Source organism: Chiloscyllium plagiosum, unplaced genomic scaffold (assembly GCF_037043375.1).
Source record: "Chiloscyllium plagiosum isolate Xiang-an unplaced genomic scaffold, Cpla_swu_hap1 HiC_scaffold_27, whole genome shotgun sequence".
Taxonomy (NCBI): Eukaryota; Metazoa; Chordata; class Chondrichthyes; order Orectolobiformes; family Hemiscylliidae; genus Chiloscyllium; species Chiloscyllium plagiosum.
Window position 1 is genome coordinate 41,275,158 of NW_028270165.1, and position 16,223 is coordinate 41,291,380.

Here is a 16,223-nt window from a genome sequence, read left to right on the forward strand (position 1 = left end):
AATCTTTCAACATAAGATAGTCCTGCCATTCAAGGAATTGACCTCGTGAACCTACGCTGAACTCCCTCAATAGGCAGAATCTCTTTCCTCAAATTTGGAGACCAGAACTGCACACAATATTCCAGTTGCGGTCTCACCCTGTACAGCTGCAGAAGAAACTCTTTGCTTCTACACTCAATCCCTCTTGTTATGAAGGCCAGCATGCTATTAGCTTTCTTGTACCTGCTGTACCTGCATGCTTGCCTTAATTGACTGGTGGACAAGAACACCCAGATTTCTTTGTACTACCCCTTTACCTTACTTGACTCCATTTAGGTAGTAATCTGCCTTCCTGTTCTTGTCACCAAAGTGGATAACCATACATTAAACTGCATCTGCCATGCATCTGTCCACTCACCCAACCTGTCCAGGTCACCCTGTAATCTCCTAACATCCTCCTCACATTTCACCCTGCCACCCAGCTTTGTATCATCAGCAAATTTGCTAACGTGACTATTAATACCATGTTCTATATCATTAATATATATTGTAAAAAGCTGCGGACCCAGCACTGATCCCTGCAGTAGCCCACTGGTCACCGCCTGCCGTTCTGAATGTGAGCCGTTTATCACTAGTCTTTGTTTCCTGTCAGCCAACCAATTTTCAATCCAAGTCAGTAGTTTGCCCCCAATACCATGCGCCCTAATTTTGCTCACTAACCTCCTATGTGGGACTTTATCAAAGGCTTTCTGAAAGTCCAGGTACACTACATCCACTGGATCTCCCTTGTCCATCTTCAGAGTTACATCCTCAAAAAATTCCAGAACTCGCTGGTGGCTCTGCAGGTGGGAGAAGCGGGTGAAGCCCTTTCCACACTGAGAGCAGATTAACGCCCTCTCCATGAGATGGACCCTTTGGTAGATTACAGTGTAGATGTCTGAGTGAACCCCTTCCCGCACACAGAGCATGTGAACGGCCTCTCCGATGTGGACCTGCTGGTGGATCAGCAGGGTGTAAGAATCGACAAATCCCTTCCTGCACTCAGAGCAGGTGAACGGCCTCTCCCCCAGGTGAACCCGCTGGTGTTTCAGGACGTGGGATGCATCGATGAATCGCTGCCCACACAGAGAGCAGGAGAACCACCTCTCCCTAGTGTGAACCTGCTGGTGTGTCTGCAGGTGGGACGACTGAATGAATCATCTCCCACAATGGTGGCAGATGAACGGCCTCTCCCTGGTGTGAACTCGCTGGTGTGTCTGCAGGCTGCACAGCCAACTGAATCCCTTCCCGCATACTGAGCAGGAGAACGGCGTCTCCCCAGTGAGAACGCGTCTGTGGGTGTGTAGCCCCAATGGGGAAGGGAATCCTTTCCCACAGTCCCCACATGTCCATGGTTTCCCCATGAGGGGAGCATTCTTTGTGTCGCGCTGGGTTTGAAATTCAAAACAGAATGGATACATAGTCTCTCCCCACTGTGAGGGGTGAGATTTTGATCCCCCAAGCTGAGTAAATTGTTTGACGCATTTTTCACAGACAGCGTACTGAATCTCCCTCACTCGGGTGTCTCAGTATTATCCCTGCCATACCAGTATTCAAAATCTCTCACACAGACAAAAGCAAACATTTCTTCTCGAATTCAATGGCTGCTGATATTCAAAGCCCATTGATTCAAGTGGCTCTGTCAGAAGATGAGGTATCATTTGTTTTCAGATTTCTTTCTGCATGTCTTCCTTCAAAAAAAAATCACAAATTGAGTGATCACTGTCAGTACTGTTAAATGAACATAACATCGGTGGCAATTCCTGTAGATTGCTAGATGAGTGCTGACCATATATTATGCAGGACGCAGAAAACCCTCATGCAACAAGATAGCCTTAAGTGTGTATGGAGGAAAACGTAATTTAGATCGCAATAACCTGGAACAAGCTGTTGACAAAGGTGCTGAAAATGGAGCTGAATCACGAATATGATAATGAAATGTCAAGACTGCTTCGGAAAATAAAGCCAGTGAAGGTACTGCATGATTTCCTGCTGTCCTAGTAAATAAAAAAGAGACAAGAGATATAGAACGTAACTCTATTACTGCATTAGAAGGTGAAAAATCATAGCCACAAAGTTTTTATAACAGCCAACAATATCAGATATACACCATATGAAGCAACAGATGTTTACATTTGAAATCAATGTGCCAATCCCTTAAATACTGCTCAGTTCCATGAGAAACTACCCTTATAATTCTGAACATGAGGAAAGAAGTAAACCTTTTCCAGGGTGCAAACTCTATACGTGCCAAACTGAGGGAATACACAAGGAAAATATCTTTGAGAGGGACAGAGAGCGTCTGAGCACCTTTGGAGAGCCTGCTCCCTCCATGGAGTCACTCCAGTTGCTACAAGTGAACAGTCTCCACCCCCAGCACACCCCGCCACGCCTCTCTCTCCCCACTCCCAGGATGAGGAATGGAAAGGGGGAGACATTGCTTTACTCCCAGATGTTACCCAGAGGGAGGGAGTTTCACTCTGAAATTGACAGGGCTACCTCCACATTGTGACATCCACAATGGGGTGGGGGTGGGGGGGGGGGGCGGACTGCGCCTGCGCTGCCCTGCGGCTGAGGCACATGGGGAGGGGAGGACACTTTGCAAACTCCTTTCACTCTTCTCCACGTCAATGCGGTTTGAGTTCAAGCAAAGCATGGGGTTTAATTTTAGCTTTACAGTCTCAGAAGACGCCCACCTCTGTGAATCCAACACTTTACTCTCCCCTCCACTCCATGGAAATACCGATTTGAGAGACTCCAGAGTTGGAGTTGCTACCATACCTGCTGTAGGGAGTTTGGTAGAAGCTGTTTATTTTAATGAACCATTTCAATTCAACCTCATCCTTGCCATTCAAATACTAATTTTACACAGAGGGTGGTTGATGTGTGGAATGAACCACCTCAGGAAGCTGTGGATGCGGGTACAATAAAAAGACATTTGTTTTAGTACATGAATAGGAAAGGTTTGGAGGGATACAGGCCAACAGCAGGCAGGAGAGACTGATTTAGTTTGAGATTATGGTTGGCATAGACTGGTTGGATCAAAGGTCCATGACCATGCTGTATGACTCGATGGTAAGTTCATAGTTCCTTGAAAGGGGAAACTATGTTCATAGACAGCATATTGAAGAAGGTGTTTGATATGCCTGCCTTTATTGGTCAGTGCACTGAGTGCAGGAGTCGGGAGGTCATGTTGGGACTGCAGAAGACATTGGTTAGGCCACGTTTGGAGTATTGCATGCAATTCTGGTACCAGCGATCCCACCCTGACACACCATAAACCAGAGATAGTGACTGAAATTGACTCTGATACAAAATCAAATCATTAAATTGCTGCAGTGCAGAAAGAGGCCATTTGTCTCATTGAATGCATTGGGTATAGCAGTTGGGAGGTCATGTTGTAGCTGTACAGGACATTGGTTCGGCCACTTTTGGATTATTGCATTCGATTCTGGTCTCCCTACTATAGGATAGGAACGATGTTGTGAAACTTGAAAGTGTGCAGAAAAGATTGATAAGGATGTCGCCAGGGTTGGAGGGTTTGTTGTATAAGGAGAGCCTGAATAGGATGGGGCTGCTTCCCTGGAGTGTCGGAGGCTGAGGGGTGATCTTATGGACATTTATAAAATCATGAGGGGCACGGATAGAGTAAATAGGCTAGAGGAAGTGGTGGATGCTGGTACAATTACAACATTTAAAAGGCATCTGGATGGATGTGTGAATAGGAAAGGTTTGGAGGGATATGGGCTAAATGCTGGCAAATTGGACACTAGATTTATGTAGGACATCTTGTCAGCATGGATGTGTTGGATCAAAAAGTCTATTTCCGTGCTATATATCTCTATGTCTATTTGATAACCGATGCTTTATTGCTGTTGATGTAAATATTGTTAGGGAGAGAGAATTCCTCAAGTAGGGGATGATAAGAATCCTGGGACACCCCTAATTTTGGTTTACTATCTAATGAACACACGTTAAGCACCAAATGTGCATTTATGTCTAATTTTGTTTCATTTTTCTTGTTTAATTCCCTGCTCCGATGACTCTCTCACTCTGGATGGTTGTCAGGCTGAGAATATTGTGGATTGGGCCTTGTTCGACTGAATGTTTTATTGCTCTGGAAGGTGTAAAAGGCGCTCAAAGTTTCAGCAGAAAGCCAGCTGAGCTGAGAACAAACAACATCTTACTCTGTGGGAACAGGAAGAAGAACACAGAGAACTCAGTACCTGAAATCCGAGCTGGCACCAGAGTACCATGTTATTAGTGCTTTGATTAGCAGTGCCAACCCTCTACCTTTACCTCGCTTCCTATTCAACTTGAATGCCACGTACCCCCTCAATATTCAGATCCAATCCTTGTCATCCTGAAGCCATGTCCCTGTAAGGAGTCTCAGATCATCATTATTCTCTTCAATTTGTGCAGTCAATTCATTCAGTTTTGTTACATTGCAGCACACATTCAGCCATACAGTCTTCGGTTTCAATTCTTGTGTTCTGTAGAATCCAGTTTTGATTGATTAGATTCGATTCCCTACAGTGTGGAATCAGGCCCTTCGGCCCAACAAGTCCACACCGACACCCTGAAGAGTAACCCACCCAGACCCATTTCTTTCTGATTAATGAACCTAACACTAGGGAAAATTTAGCATGGTCATTTGACCTGACCTGCACATCTTTGGACTTTTACTTTCCGTGTCCCTTTCTATCATTCTCTGATGTTCATTTCCGCATCACCACATTGCTCACTGCCTTGATACGGATTGGCCATAAAAAATGCATGTTCATACATTCCCAGTAATAGAAGCAGGAGTAGGTCATTTGGTCCATTGAGCTACTCCACCATTCATAAAGATCATGGCTCATCAATCCATCGTCTCAGCTCCTCTTACCTGCATTATCCTGACTATCCTAAATTCATCTACCATACAAAATCCCATCGAACTATGTCTTGAATATGGCTGCTTCTACTGCTTCCTTGGGCAGAGAATTCCATTGATTCACCACTCTCTGGGAAAAGCAGTTCCTTCTCCTCTGTCTTAAACCTACTCCACCAAATCTTGTGACCTAGTCTCACTCACCGGCAGAAATGACTAGATAGGGTGGGTCTGGGTGGCATGCTCATCGGATGGGTCAGTGTGGACTTGATGGGACGAATGGCCTGCTTCCACGCTGTAGTGATTCTATGATTTACCGCAGTTGTGTTTGCCATGGACCGCAGCACCAGTACCTCCCACCTTCTGCAAATCGAAAGACAAGTCCCACCCTGCGCTCTTGTACGTGTGTTATCTAACTGCTTAATCATTTCTAGTGAATCCCAGCCCACACCTCCCGCTGATGCCAGTAACCTTTACAAAGCTGATGAAACAATGCTATACCTGCAGTACTGAAAATCGTAAGGCTTCTAACGATACCAGTTACTGATTCACCACTCCCACTGATGGACAGCATTGGAAATACAATGTTGGAGGCTGAAAGAAATGAGCAGTTTAAAACAAAAACCCACCTAACCCTTCACTAGGCTCCCTGCTCAGCACACTTTACTTAAATCACTTCAACTCCACATTGCAACAAATTCCCACTTTCCACCAATATCCTGAATGTCCTCACTCACTCAGTTGCTGTCTCACAAATGAAAGATTTCATTGTAGCTTCCTGTAAGGACAAAAGATCTTTGAAAGCTGCTTTGAAAGTCCAGTCTTCACAATGACACTTCTGCTTTCCTTCAGTCCAAATTGTCCGTGCTGACCAGATATTCCAAATTAACATCGTCTCATTTGTCAGCACATAACCCATACCCCTCTCAATTCTCCCTCTTACCAGATGTCTTTTGAAATGCTTTAATTATACCAGTCTCCACCACTTCCTCTGGCAGCTCATTCTATACACACAACACCCTCTGTGTGAGAAAGGTTTGTGCAAAGTTCCTTTTAAATATTTCCCCTCTCACCTCAGACCTATGACCACTAGTTTTGGACTCCCCTACTCTGGGGGAAAGATTTTGGCTATTCACCCTATCCATGCTCCTTATGAACTTCTATAAAGTCACCCCTCAGCCCCCAATGATCCAGAGAAAACAGCCCCAGCCTATTCAGCCTCTCCATATAGATCAAACCCTCCAACTCTGGCAATAGCCTTGTAAATCTTTTCCAAATCCATACAAAGGTTTGTAACACTTTTCCTGTAGCAGGGAAACAGAACCGAATACAGTATTCCGAAAGTGGCCTAATCAATGTCCGGTACAGCCGCAACATGACCTCCCAACATCTGTATTGAAATGCACTGACCTATAAAAGCAAATATACCAAACACCTTCTTTGCTATCCTGTCAACCCGCGACTCCACTATGAACCAGCACTCCATGGTATGTTTATTCAACGACACTCCTCATTAAATGTGCAGATCCTTTTCTGATCTGCCTTTCCAAAATCAATATTTCAAAATGGGGTCAAGAAACGTATAAGCCGTGATTGAATGGTGGAGCAGGTCTGATGGGCTAAATGGCTTAATTTCTGCGCCTATGTCGTTTGGTCTCTTGCTGTCCTGGACACAGTGAGAGAATTGGAAGCAGGAATAGGTCATTTGTCTTTCCAGCTGGCACCAGTATTGAACAGTTCATAACTGGATATAAATATACCTGCATCTAGATGGATAGCTAGGACTTTTTTCACTGGAGCATCAGAGGTTGAGAGGTGACCTTAGAGAGGATTATAAAATCATGAGAGGTATAGATGAGGTGAACGGCAGGCATTCTTTCCCTAGTGTGGGTGGTTCAAGATGAGGGAGCAAATTTTGAAGGTGAAGAAAGAAATATTTTAAAAAGACATGAGGGGCACCTTTTTTTTTTAAGATAAAGAGTAGTTTGTGTGAGGAATCAATGTCCAGAGGAGTTGCTGGATGCAGGGACAGTTACAATGTTTAAAAGACATTTGGATAAGTACATGAATAGGAAAGGTTCGGAGGGATATAGGCCAATCATTGGCAGGTGGGACCAGTTTAGTTTCAGAACACCGCCAGCATGGACTAGTTCAACTGAATGATCTGTTTCTGTGCTGTTCGACTCTGTAACTGTTCTGTACTGGTTTTAAAACCATTTTCTTGCCTTCTCCCATAACTTCTTTGTTCTTCAAAGTCACATGAACTCAGCCTAGAATACATTCAATAACCGACCAAACTGCAGGAAGACATCCCCACTTCTGAACTCAATTCCTCTTTCTGATATACCACTTGCTTTGCTCATTGCTTGCTGCACTTTCTGACAACTGGCAGTGACTGGTGTAGAAGGACACTGAGAGCCCTTTGTCTATCCACACATCACTCCTGATGAAGGGCTCGTGCCCGAAACGTCGACTCTCCTCCTCCTCAGTTGCTGCCTGACCGATTGTGGTTTTCCAGCTCCACAATATTCAACTCTGATCTCCAGCATCTCACTTTCGCCACATCTCAACATATCACCATTTAAAAAATGCACCTCCTTTCTGCTATTTTGTTTACACTGCAAAGGCTAGAACTTCACATTGTGGTACTGCATTTGCCATGTGTTTGCAAGTTGACACACAGACCTGGATCAACTTTTCCAGAGTCTGGCCCCTCCCTCGGTTCACTCTTGAACCCCAGAATGAAAACGTGGTGAGAAAAACACTGTTGTACTCACAAATGTTAGACAGAGGAAGGAAGTTACAGTCTGAGGTGAAGTTTAACCTTATGCAGAGAGAAAAGAACAGCAGCAGCAGCTTCAGAGCTCACGGTCCAACCTCCGCGTTTCCACAATGGCCGGCTCTGATTGGCAGGAGGACCAGACTCCTTCCGGTCCTCCAACGTTCTCCACTGCTCCATGGAAAGCAGCTCGCGCGCCATTTCTGCGGACACCCAAGAGTATGCGCAGTGCTTTGCTGACACTGGCGGTCATGCGCAGTACTTGCTGACACCGCGGAGCATGCTCAGTGTGCAGGAATTTGTTACAAATTTTAAAGTTAAAAATCACAAAGCACCTGGTGATAGTCCAACAGACTTATTTGGAAGAACTAGCTTTCGGAGCCCTGCTCCTTCATCAGCTGATTGGAGAGTATAACATCGTAAGACACAGAATTTATGATCTTATGATCTTACGATCTTATATTCCACAACCACCTGATGAAGGAGCGGCGCTCTGAAAGCGAGTGCTTCCAAACAAGCCGATTGGACTGTAACCTGGTGTTGTGTGATTTTTAACTTCGTACACCTTAGTCCAACACGGGCACATCCCGATCATGACAAATATTAAGCGTCCAAATGCGAATACGAGAGAGAAATGACGAAGCTATTTTATTTTGCCGATTTTTTTCCCCCTGTGCCTCCACATTTTATTTCTTTTGCATGTTGTCAGGCTGCTCAACGTTTCTGTCTTTTCCCCAGGGTAGAGGTATTCCAAAACTAGATGATAAAGGTTTAGGGTGTGGGGGAAAGATTTTAAAAGATCTAAAAGACTAGGAATAGAACATTCACCCCTTACTGGGCGAAAGTGAGGACTGCAGATGCTGGAGATTAGGGTCGAGAGTGTGCTGCTGGAAAAACACAGCAGGTCAGGGAGCATCCGAGGAGCAAGAGACTCGACGTTTCGGGCAAAACCCTTCGTCAGGAAATAGCCATGGGGAACTGCAGGGCTGTAGCGTAAACGAGTGAGTCTAAGTGGAATGCTGTTGGGAAAGTCGGTATGAATGGCCTGTAGGGATGATATGGTTCCACTGCCTTAGCCACGCGTATTTTGAGAAATGTGGGAGGAGTGGGTTCCAGTTCGTTGGACACTGACACGAGTCTGGAGAAGGTGGCATTTGTGCTGTCTCTCTCTTCACATTCTGGCTCCCTGTCCATTTTCTCCCCATCCACTGTCCCCTGCCTATTCTCTCTCCTCACACTGCACCCTCTATTCTCTCCCCCAGCCCTCTGAACCCCAGTCTGTTCCCCTGTCCATTTCCCTCCCTTCTCCACCACCACCATCGACCCCTTCACTCCCTCCATCCCCACAATCGTCCTTTCTCGTGCCTCATCCCTCTTTGATCTCTGTATGAAGTCTTTCTCAGGGAAGAGAGAGAATGGATGGTGATGACTTTACCTGGGAAACACGGCATGTGAGAAATAGCTGATTTTTAAAATTGAGAATAACTAATACCAAATATTCAGAAACTTCGTTACATTCGGGAAGAATGTTTTTTTTTTCAAAACAACAGCTGCACAAATCTTTCTGAAACTTGCATTGATGTATGTGCAGTTAGGCCACAACAAAGGACAGGCTGTAAGGAGTGAATGAGTGAATAAAAGACAAGTCCAACCTTGCTCTCGAGGAGAAAATGAAAAATGCAGATGCTGGAGATCAGAGTCGAGAGTGTGGTGTTGGAAAAGCACAGCAGGTCCGGCAGCATCCAAGGAGCAGGAGAATCGACGTTTCGTGCATCGACACTTGGCACTCGGCCATCGCTCCTTCAATCCCCCTGTGATGGCGCGTGAACTAGCTGGTGCCTCCGCAGGTGGGAGGAGCAGGTGAATCCCTTCCGGCACATGCAGCAGGTGAATAGCCTCTCTCCAGGGTGGAGCCGCTGGTGGGTCGGCAGTGCAGCTGACTGAGTGAACCCCCTCCCGTACATGGGGCACGTGAATGGCTTCTCCCTTGTGGACCCTCTCGTGCGTCTGCAGATGGCTGATCCGACTGAAGCCCTTCCTACACACTGAGCAGGTGAATGGCCTCTCCCGGTGTGAATGCGTCTGTGGGTTTCCAGCAGGGATGGGGAAGGGAATCCATTCCTGAAGAAGTGCCTGTGCCCGAAACGTCGAATTCCTGAAGAAGGGCCTGTGCCCGAAACGTCGAATCTCCTGTTCCCTGGATGCTGCCTGACCTGCTGTGCTGTTCCAGCAATAAAGTTTCAACTTTGATCTCCAGCATCTGCAGACCTCACTTTCTCCTCCAAGGGAATCCATTCCCACAGACCCCACATTTCCAACGTTTGCCCTTTGGAGGGAGCTTTCCTTGTGTTGCTCTGGGATTGAAATTACAAACAGAACGGGTACATAGCCTTTCCCACCTTGAGGGGTGAGACTTTGATTCCTCCAAGCTGAGTAAATGGTTTGAAGCACTTTTCACAGTCAGCGCACTGAATCTCCCTCACTCGGTGTCTCAGTATTCTTCCTGCCACAGGACTGTCCAAAATCTCTCAAACAAACAAAAGCAAACATGCCTTCTTGATTGGAATGGCTGCTGATATTCAAGTTCCAATGAATCAAGTGGCTCTGACAGAAGTGGTTGTATCATTTGCTGTAAGATTTCTTTCTGCACGTCTTCCTACAAAGAAAAATCACAAAATAAGTGATCACTGTCAGTACAGTTAATGAACATAACATTGGTGGCAATTCCTGTAGATTGCGAGATGTCTGCTGATCACATATTATCCAGGCCACAGAAACCTGAAAACACTCATGCAGCCAGATAGCCTGGGCTGTGCATGGAGGAAAAGTTCATTTCAGTGACAATAACATGGAACAAACTGCCTACAAAGATGCTGGAAATGGAGCTGAATCAAGGATATGAAAATGAAATGTTAAGGCTGCTTGAGAAAAGAAAGGCAGTAAAATTGCTGAATGACTTCCTGCTGACCTATTAAATAAAAAATTATGACAAAAAAGGACGTAACTCCATTACTACATTAGAAGGTGAATAATAATTACAAAGAAACTTTTACAACAGCCAACAATATCAGATATACACCATATAGAACAAAGAACAAAGAAAGTTTGCAGCCCAGGAACAGGCCCTTCAAGCCTGAGCCGATCCAAATGTACTGTCTGAACCTGTCGGTCAATTCCTAAGCATCTGTATCCCTCTGCTCCCCACCCACTCATGCATTTATCCAGACGCATCTTTCATGAATCGACCGTGCCTGCCTCTACCACCCCTGCTGGCAACGCGTTCCAAACGCCCACCACCCTCTGTGTGAAGTAAAACGCGTTTTCGCTTTGAATAACTGCTGCCCTTGCCGCGTTCATTGTAACGGGAGCTCTGCCCCATCCCTGATTCAGGCAGTCGGATCTCGTTTCATGAAGCTGCTTTTTGAGAATATTGACTGGCCGTTTTTGCACAAGGCAGTATAAGAAACAAGGGCTCGTCCGGGATTTGAACCGGGGAACTCTCGCATGCCCACACACCAGAAGGCCCGAAGCAAGAATCATACCCCTAGACCAACGAGCCACAGGCCCCAGGCGTCTTACATTTTTTGAGCAATGTGCCAATCCCGTAAATGCTGCTCAGTTCCTTGTGAATCTCACCTTTTAGTTGTGAACATGAGGAAAGGAGCAATCCTTTTCTAGGGTGCAAACTGTATACGTGCCAAACTGAGGGAATACACAAGGAAAATAGCTTTAAGAGAGATCGAAAGTATTTGAGCACCTTTGGAGTGTCTGCTCCCTCCGTGGATTCACTCCACTTGCGACAAGTGAACAATGTTTCACCCACCCCTACATCCCCTTTCCCCTGGCTGCTGGAGGATGGTATATGGAAAGGGGGAGACATTGCTTGGCTCCCAGATGTTGCCCAGAGTGAAGGAGTTTCACTCTGAAACTGACAGGGCTGCATCCGCATTGTGACGTCAACAATGGAGGGCGGGCCGGACAGCTGTCCTGCAGTTGAGGCACGTGTGGAGGGGAGGACACTTTGCAAATTCCACTTTCCTCCAAGCCTATGCAGTTTGAGTTCAAGCAAAGCAAGCGGTTTAAATATACTTTAGAAAACCTCCTTTGTGCCGTGGGAAAACTCCGGCCGCGGGAAATGAGGTATTACATATTCATAGTAACCTTCCTACCCTCCAACCTCCAACCCTGGCAACATCCTTGTAAATATTTTCTGCACCTTTTCTAGTTTCACAACATCTTTCCGATAGGAAGCAGACCAAAATTACATGAAATATTCCAAACGTGGCCTGACCACTGTTCTGTTCAGTGGCAACATGAGCTCCCAACATCGATCCTCGATGCTCTGACCAACAAAGGAAAGCACACCAAACGCCTTCTTTACTATCCAATCTGCCTGCGTCTCTACTTTTAAGGAACTATCAACCTGAACTCCAAGGTCTCTTTGTTCAGCAACACTTCCAAGGAACTTACCATTAAGTGTAAAAGTCCTGCTCTGATTTGTTTTTCCAAAATGCAGCACCTCATATTTATCTACATTAACCTCCAACTGCCATTCCTCAGCCCATTGGCCCATCTGCACAAGGTCCCGTTGTGATCTGAGGTAACCTTCTTTACTGTCCACTTCGCCTCCAATTTTGGTGTCATCTACAAACTTGCTAACTATACCTCCTCCGTTTACATACAAATCATTTATATAAATGACAAAAAGTAGCGGACCCAGCATCAATCCTTGTGACACACCATTGGTCACAGGCCTTCAGTCTGAAAAGCAACCCTCCATCACCACCCTCTGTCTTCTGCCTTCTAGCCAGTTCTGTATCCAAATGGCTAGTTGTCCCTGCATGCCATGAGATTAAACCTTGCTCACCAGTCTCCCATGAGGAACCTTGATGAACGCCTTCCTGAAGTCCAGAGAGATCAAGTCCATCGCTCTGCCCTCATCAATACACTTTGTTACTTCTTCAAAAAACCCAATCATGTTCATGAGGCATGATTTCCCAAGCAGAAAGCCATGCTGAGTATCCCTAATCAATTCTTGCCTTTCCAAATACATGTAAATCCTGTCTCTTAGGATTCTCTCCAAAAACTTGCCCATCACGGATGTCAGGTTCACTGGTCTATAGTTTCCTGGCTTTTCCTTACCACCTTTCTTAAATAGTGGCAACACATTAGCCACCCTCTAGCCTTCCGGCACCTCACCTGTGACTATTAATGATACAAATATCTCAGTAAGAGGCCCAGCAATCACTTCCCCAGTTTCCCATAGAGTTCTAGGGTACTCCTGATCAGGTCCTTGGGATTTATCCACTTTTATGCATATCAAGTTATCCAGCAATTTCTCATCTGTAATATGGGCATTTTTTCAACATGTCACCATCTACTTTCTCACATTCTATATATTGCATGCCCTTCTCCACAGTAAACACTGGTGCACAATATCCGTTCAGTATCCCGCAACCCCCGTCCCATCTACTGCAGCTCCACATAAAGGCTGCCTTGCTGATCTTTCCGGGGCCGTATTCTCTCCCTTGTTATCCTTTTGTCCTTAATGTATTTATAAAATCCCTTTGGATTATCCATGACTCTATTTGCCAAAGCTATCTCATGTCCCCTTTTTGCCCTCATGATATCCCTCTTAAGTATGCTCATACTGCCTTTATACTCTAAGGATTCACTCGATCTCTCTGCCGATACCTGATATGTGCATCCTTCTTTATCTTAACCAATATCTCATTTTCTCTAGTCATCCAGCATTCCCCAACCTACCAGCCTTTCCTTTCACGCTAACAGGAATATAGTCTACATCAGACAATCACCTGATGAAGAAGCATCGCTCCAAAAGCTCGTGTGCTTCCAAGTAAATCTGTTGGACCATAACCTGGTGTTGTGTGATTTTTAACTTTGTACCCCAGTCCAACACCGGCATCTCCGAATCAGGAATATACTGTGTCTGGACTCTTGTTATCTCATATTTGAAGGCTTCCCATTTTCCAGCAGTCCTTTAACCTGCGAACATCTGCCCCCAATCAGCTTTTGAAAGATCTTGCCTAATACCTGAGTCTTCCTCCAATTTAGAATTTCAACTTTTAGATCTGATATATTATTTTCAATCACTATTCTAATGTTCATAGAATTATAGTTGCTGGCCCTTAGGTTTTGCACCCTCGCCAGTATGTACATCTATATTGTGAATTTGAAAATGTCCTTGGACACACTTAACAAATTCCTATATTTGGCAGACAGGTAAATGGGCAGGAGTTATACCTTGGGTCCACTCTTTCTTCATTCCCATCAACTCTAACCCCATTCCCACCCCAATAGTCCAACGGCACTTTCCCCTGCAACTGCCAAACTTACCTTCCAGGTGAAGCAGCACTTTACCTGCACTTCCCACCACCCAGTCGACTGCATTTGCTGCTCATAATGTGGTCTCATCTACATTGGGGAAAACGAAGCATAAACTGGGTGACTGCTGCACAGAACATCTACGTTCTGCCTGCAAAAAAGACCCTGAGCTTCCAGTTGCCTACCAATTCCACACCCCACCCTATTCCCGGGCCAACATCTCTGTCTCAGGTTTGCTGTAGTGTTCCAGCGAAGCTCAGCACCAGCAGAACGAAGAGCACCGAATATTGCACTTGGGGACCATACATCCATCTGGTCCTAATATCGAATTCAATAATTCTAGGGCCTGAAATCCATAGTATCCTCGTCCCTTCCACACACACTATCTCCTGCATTTCAACCAACGTTTTCCCAATCACCATCAGTTCTGTGGAAGGGTCACCGGCAACTCCTGTTCTTTGTTTCTGATACACAGCATCCACAGTTCTTTCTCCTTTTTATTGAGGTAGAGTTGGAAATTGTTTCGAGAGACAGAAGGAGAGGAGGGAGAGACAGAACAGACATGAACTGTTGATCTCCCTTGTTTCTCATAACGTAAAATCATTGCAGTGCGCTCACTTCCCTTAAGCATGAATAAAGGGTGCAGAGTGTGCGTGAGCTTGTGGCGCAACGGTAGCGCGTCTGACTCCAGATCAGAAGGTTGCGTGTTCAAATCACGTCAGGCTCACTAACGTCAACTTCTTACATTTCAAATCAATAAAGGAGTACGTTTACTCCGAATATCTGTTGATCCAAATATTCTTTGCGGAAACGTTCGATCATTCTCGTCTGACGGCCTCTCTCCACATGAATGGTGAGCCTAAACTTTATAAACGGCGTCAGTAAAATCCAATGGCGGACACTGATTTGGTTCAATCGATTTTTTTGCCAAGAGTAATTCACCGAGAGGGTGCTGCTGTGTGAAACAGCGTGGGGAATTACTGCAGGGCTTCCGGCGCATGGGACACACCGCAACTGATGTGTTTCACCTTCACCAGTTTATTCCTATCTCGGAGAAGAGAAGTTTGATGATTCGGATCATAGCAGCCACACAGAGGACAGGAGAAGAGCACTCAGACCTTCACAAGCTTGTCACCACAGCTGGGTCACCGTGGCCCGTGTATCAGTATGGGATAGTGAGCTGCATCTACTGACTGGAAGCACAGCAAACTGGAGTGCTGGTGGGACTATCACACAGGAGAAAACGGCTTCGACCTATCAACTGGAGTGGCTCCCAATGCGCAACTCCGCTCACCTCAACTGAATAACTGCAAACAAATTACTCCGTGATTCAAAGGAATGCTCGGTTTTGAATCTGCATTGTGTCATGTACCTTCGAGAATGATGTCAAAACACCTTCATTGGTTGTGATGGAGTATCCTGTTGAGCAGAATATATCCGTTGTCAAATTTCCCACGTTCTGTTGGTCCAACTCCGATTTCACTCAGAATCACGAAATGTGTGACAGCGCAGACTGAGGCTACGCAGCCCACTTTAGCTCTGCTGGTTCAACACAATATGTAAATAAGTGTCTCATTCTGTCGCCTTCTCCCTGTCAATCTGCACATTGTTACATTGAACATGCCCACCGAATTCCCTTTTGTGTCCATTGAATCTGCCTCTTTGTCACTGTCAGACAGCGACTTACTGACCCCACTCCCTGTGCGAAAACGGTCTTCCTAATGTCACTTTTACTTATTTTCCTGATGACTTTAAATCTCTGCCAAATCGTTCTCGATGCTTTCAGGCCTGGGAGCATTTTCACTGCATTATTTCCTCTGTCTAAAACCCTCATGACGTGGAAAACTTCAATCAGACAAGCTTTCAGCCCTCTGTTCTCCAAAGACAGCTGCCCCAAACTTTCCAATCTCCCTTCATTGCTGACATCCCTGAGGACGTCACCATTCACGTTAACCTGTTCAGCGCTGTCTGCAATTACTTCACTTCCCCGCTTCCTGAAGTATCACCCTCAGAATTGAGCGTAATACAGGTGGAGGATTCATTCAGACTCGGATTGCGCGGGCGAAAAATCTGCAATACTTGTTTTCACTTTGAACAAGTGTTTCCCTTCGCCGTGTTCACTGCAATGGCAGCTCTGCACCGTCCCTAATTCAGGCAGTCCGATCTTATTGAACGAAGCGGCTTTTTGAGAAAATTCATCAGGAATTT

The 16,223-nt window shown here is 45.6% G+C and overlaps 1 non-coding gene across 1 annotated transcript; it reads left to right on the forward strand.

The window, feature by feature from the left end:
- Positions 1 to 14,670: 14,670 nt before the first annotated feature.
- On the forward strand, positions 14,671 to 14,742 carry trnaw-cca (transfer RNA tryptophan (anticodon CCA)). Its single transcript has one exon. It is a non-coding gene; the product is annotated as a tRNA-Trp (tRNA).
- The last annotated feature ends 1,481 nt before the right edge of the window (positions 14,743 to 16,223 follow it).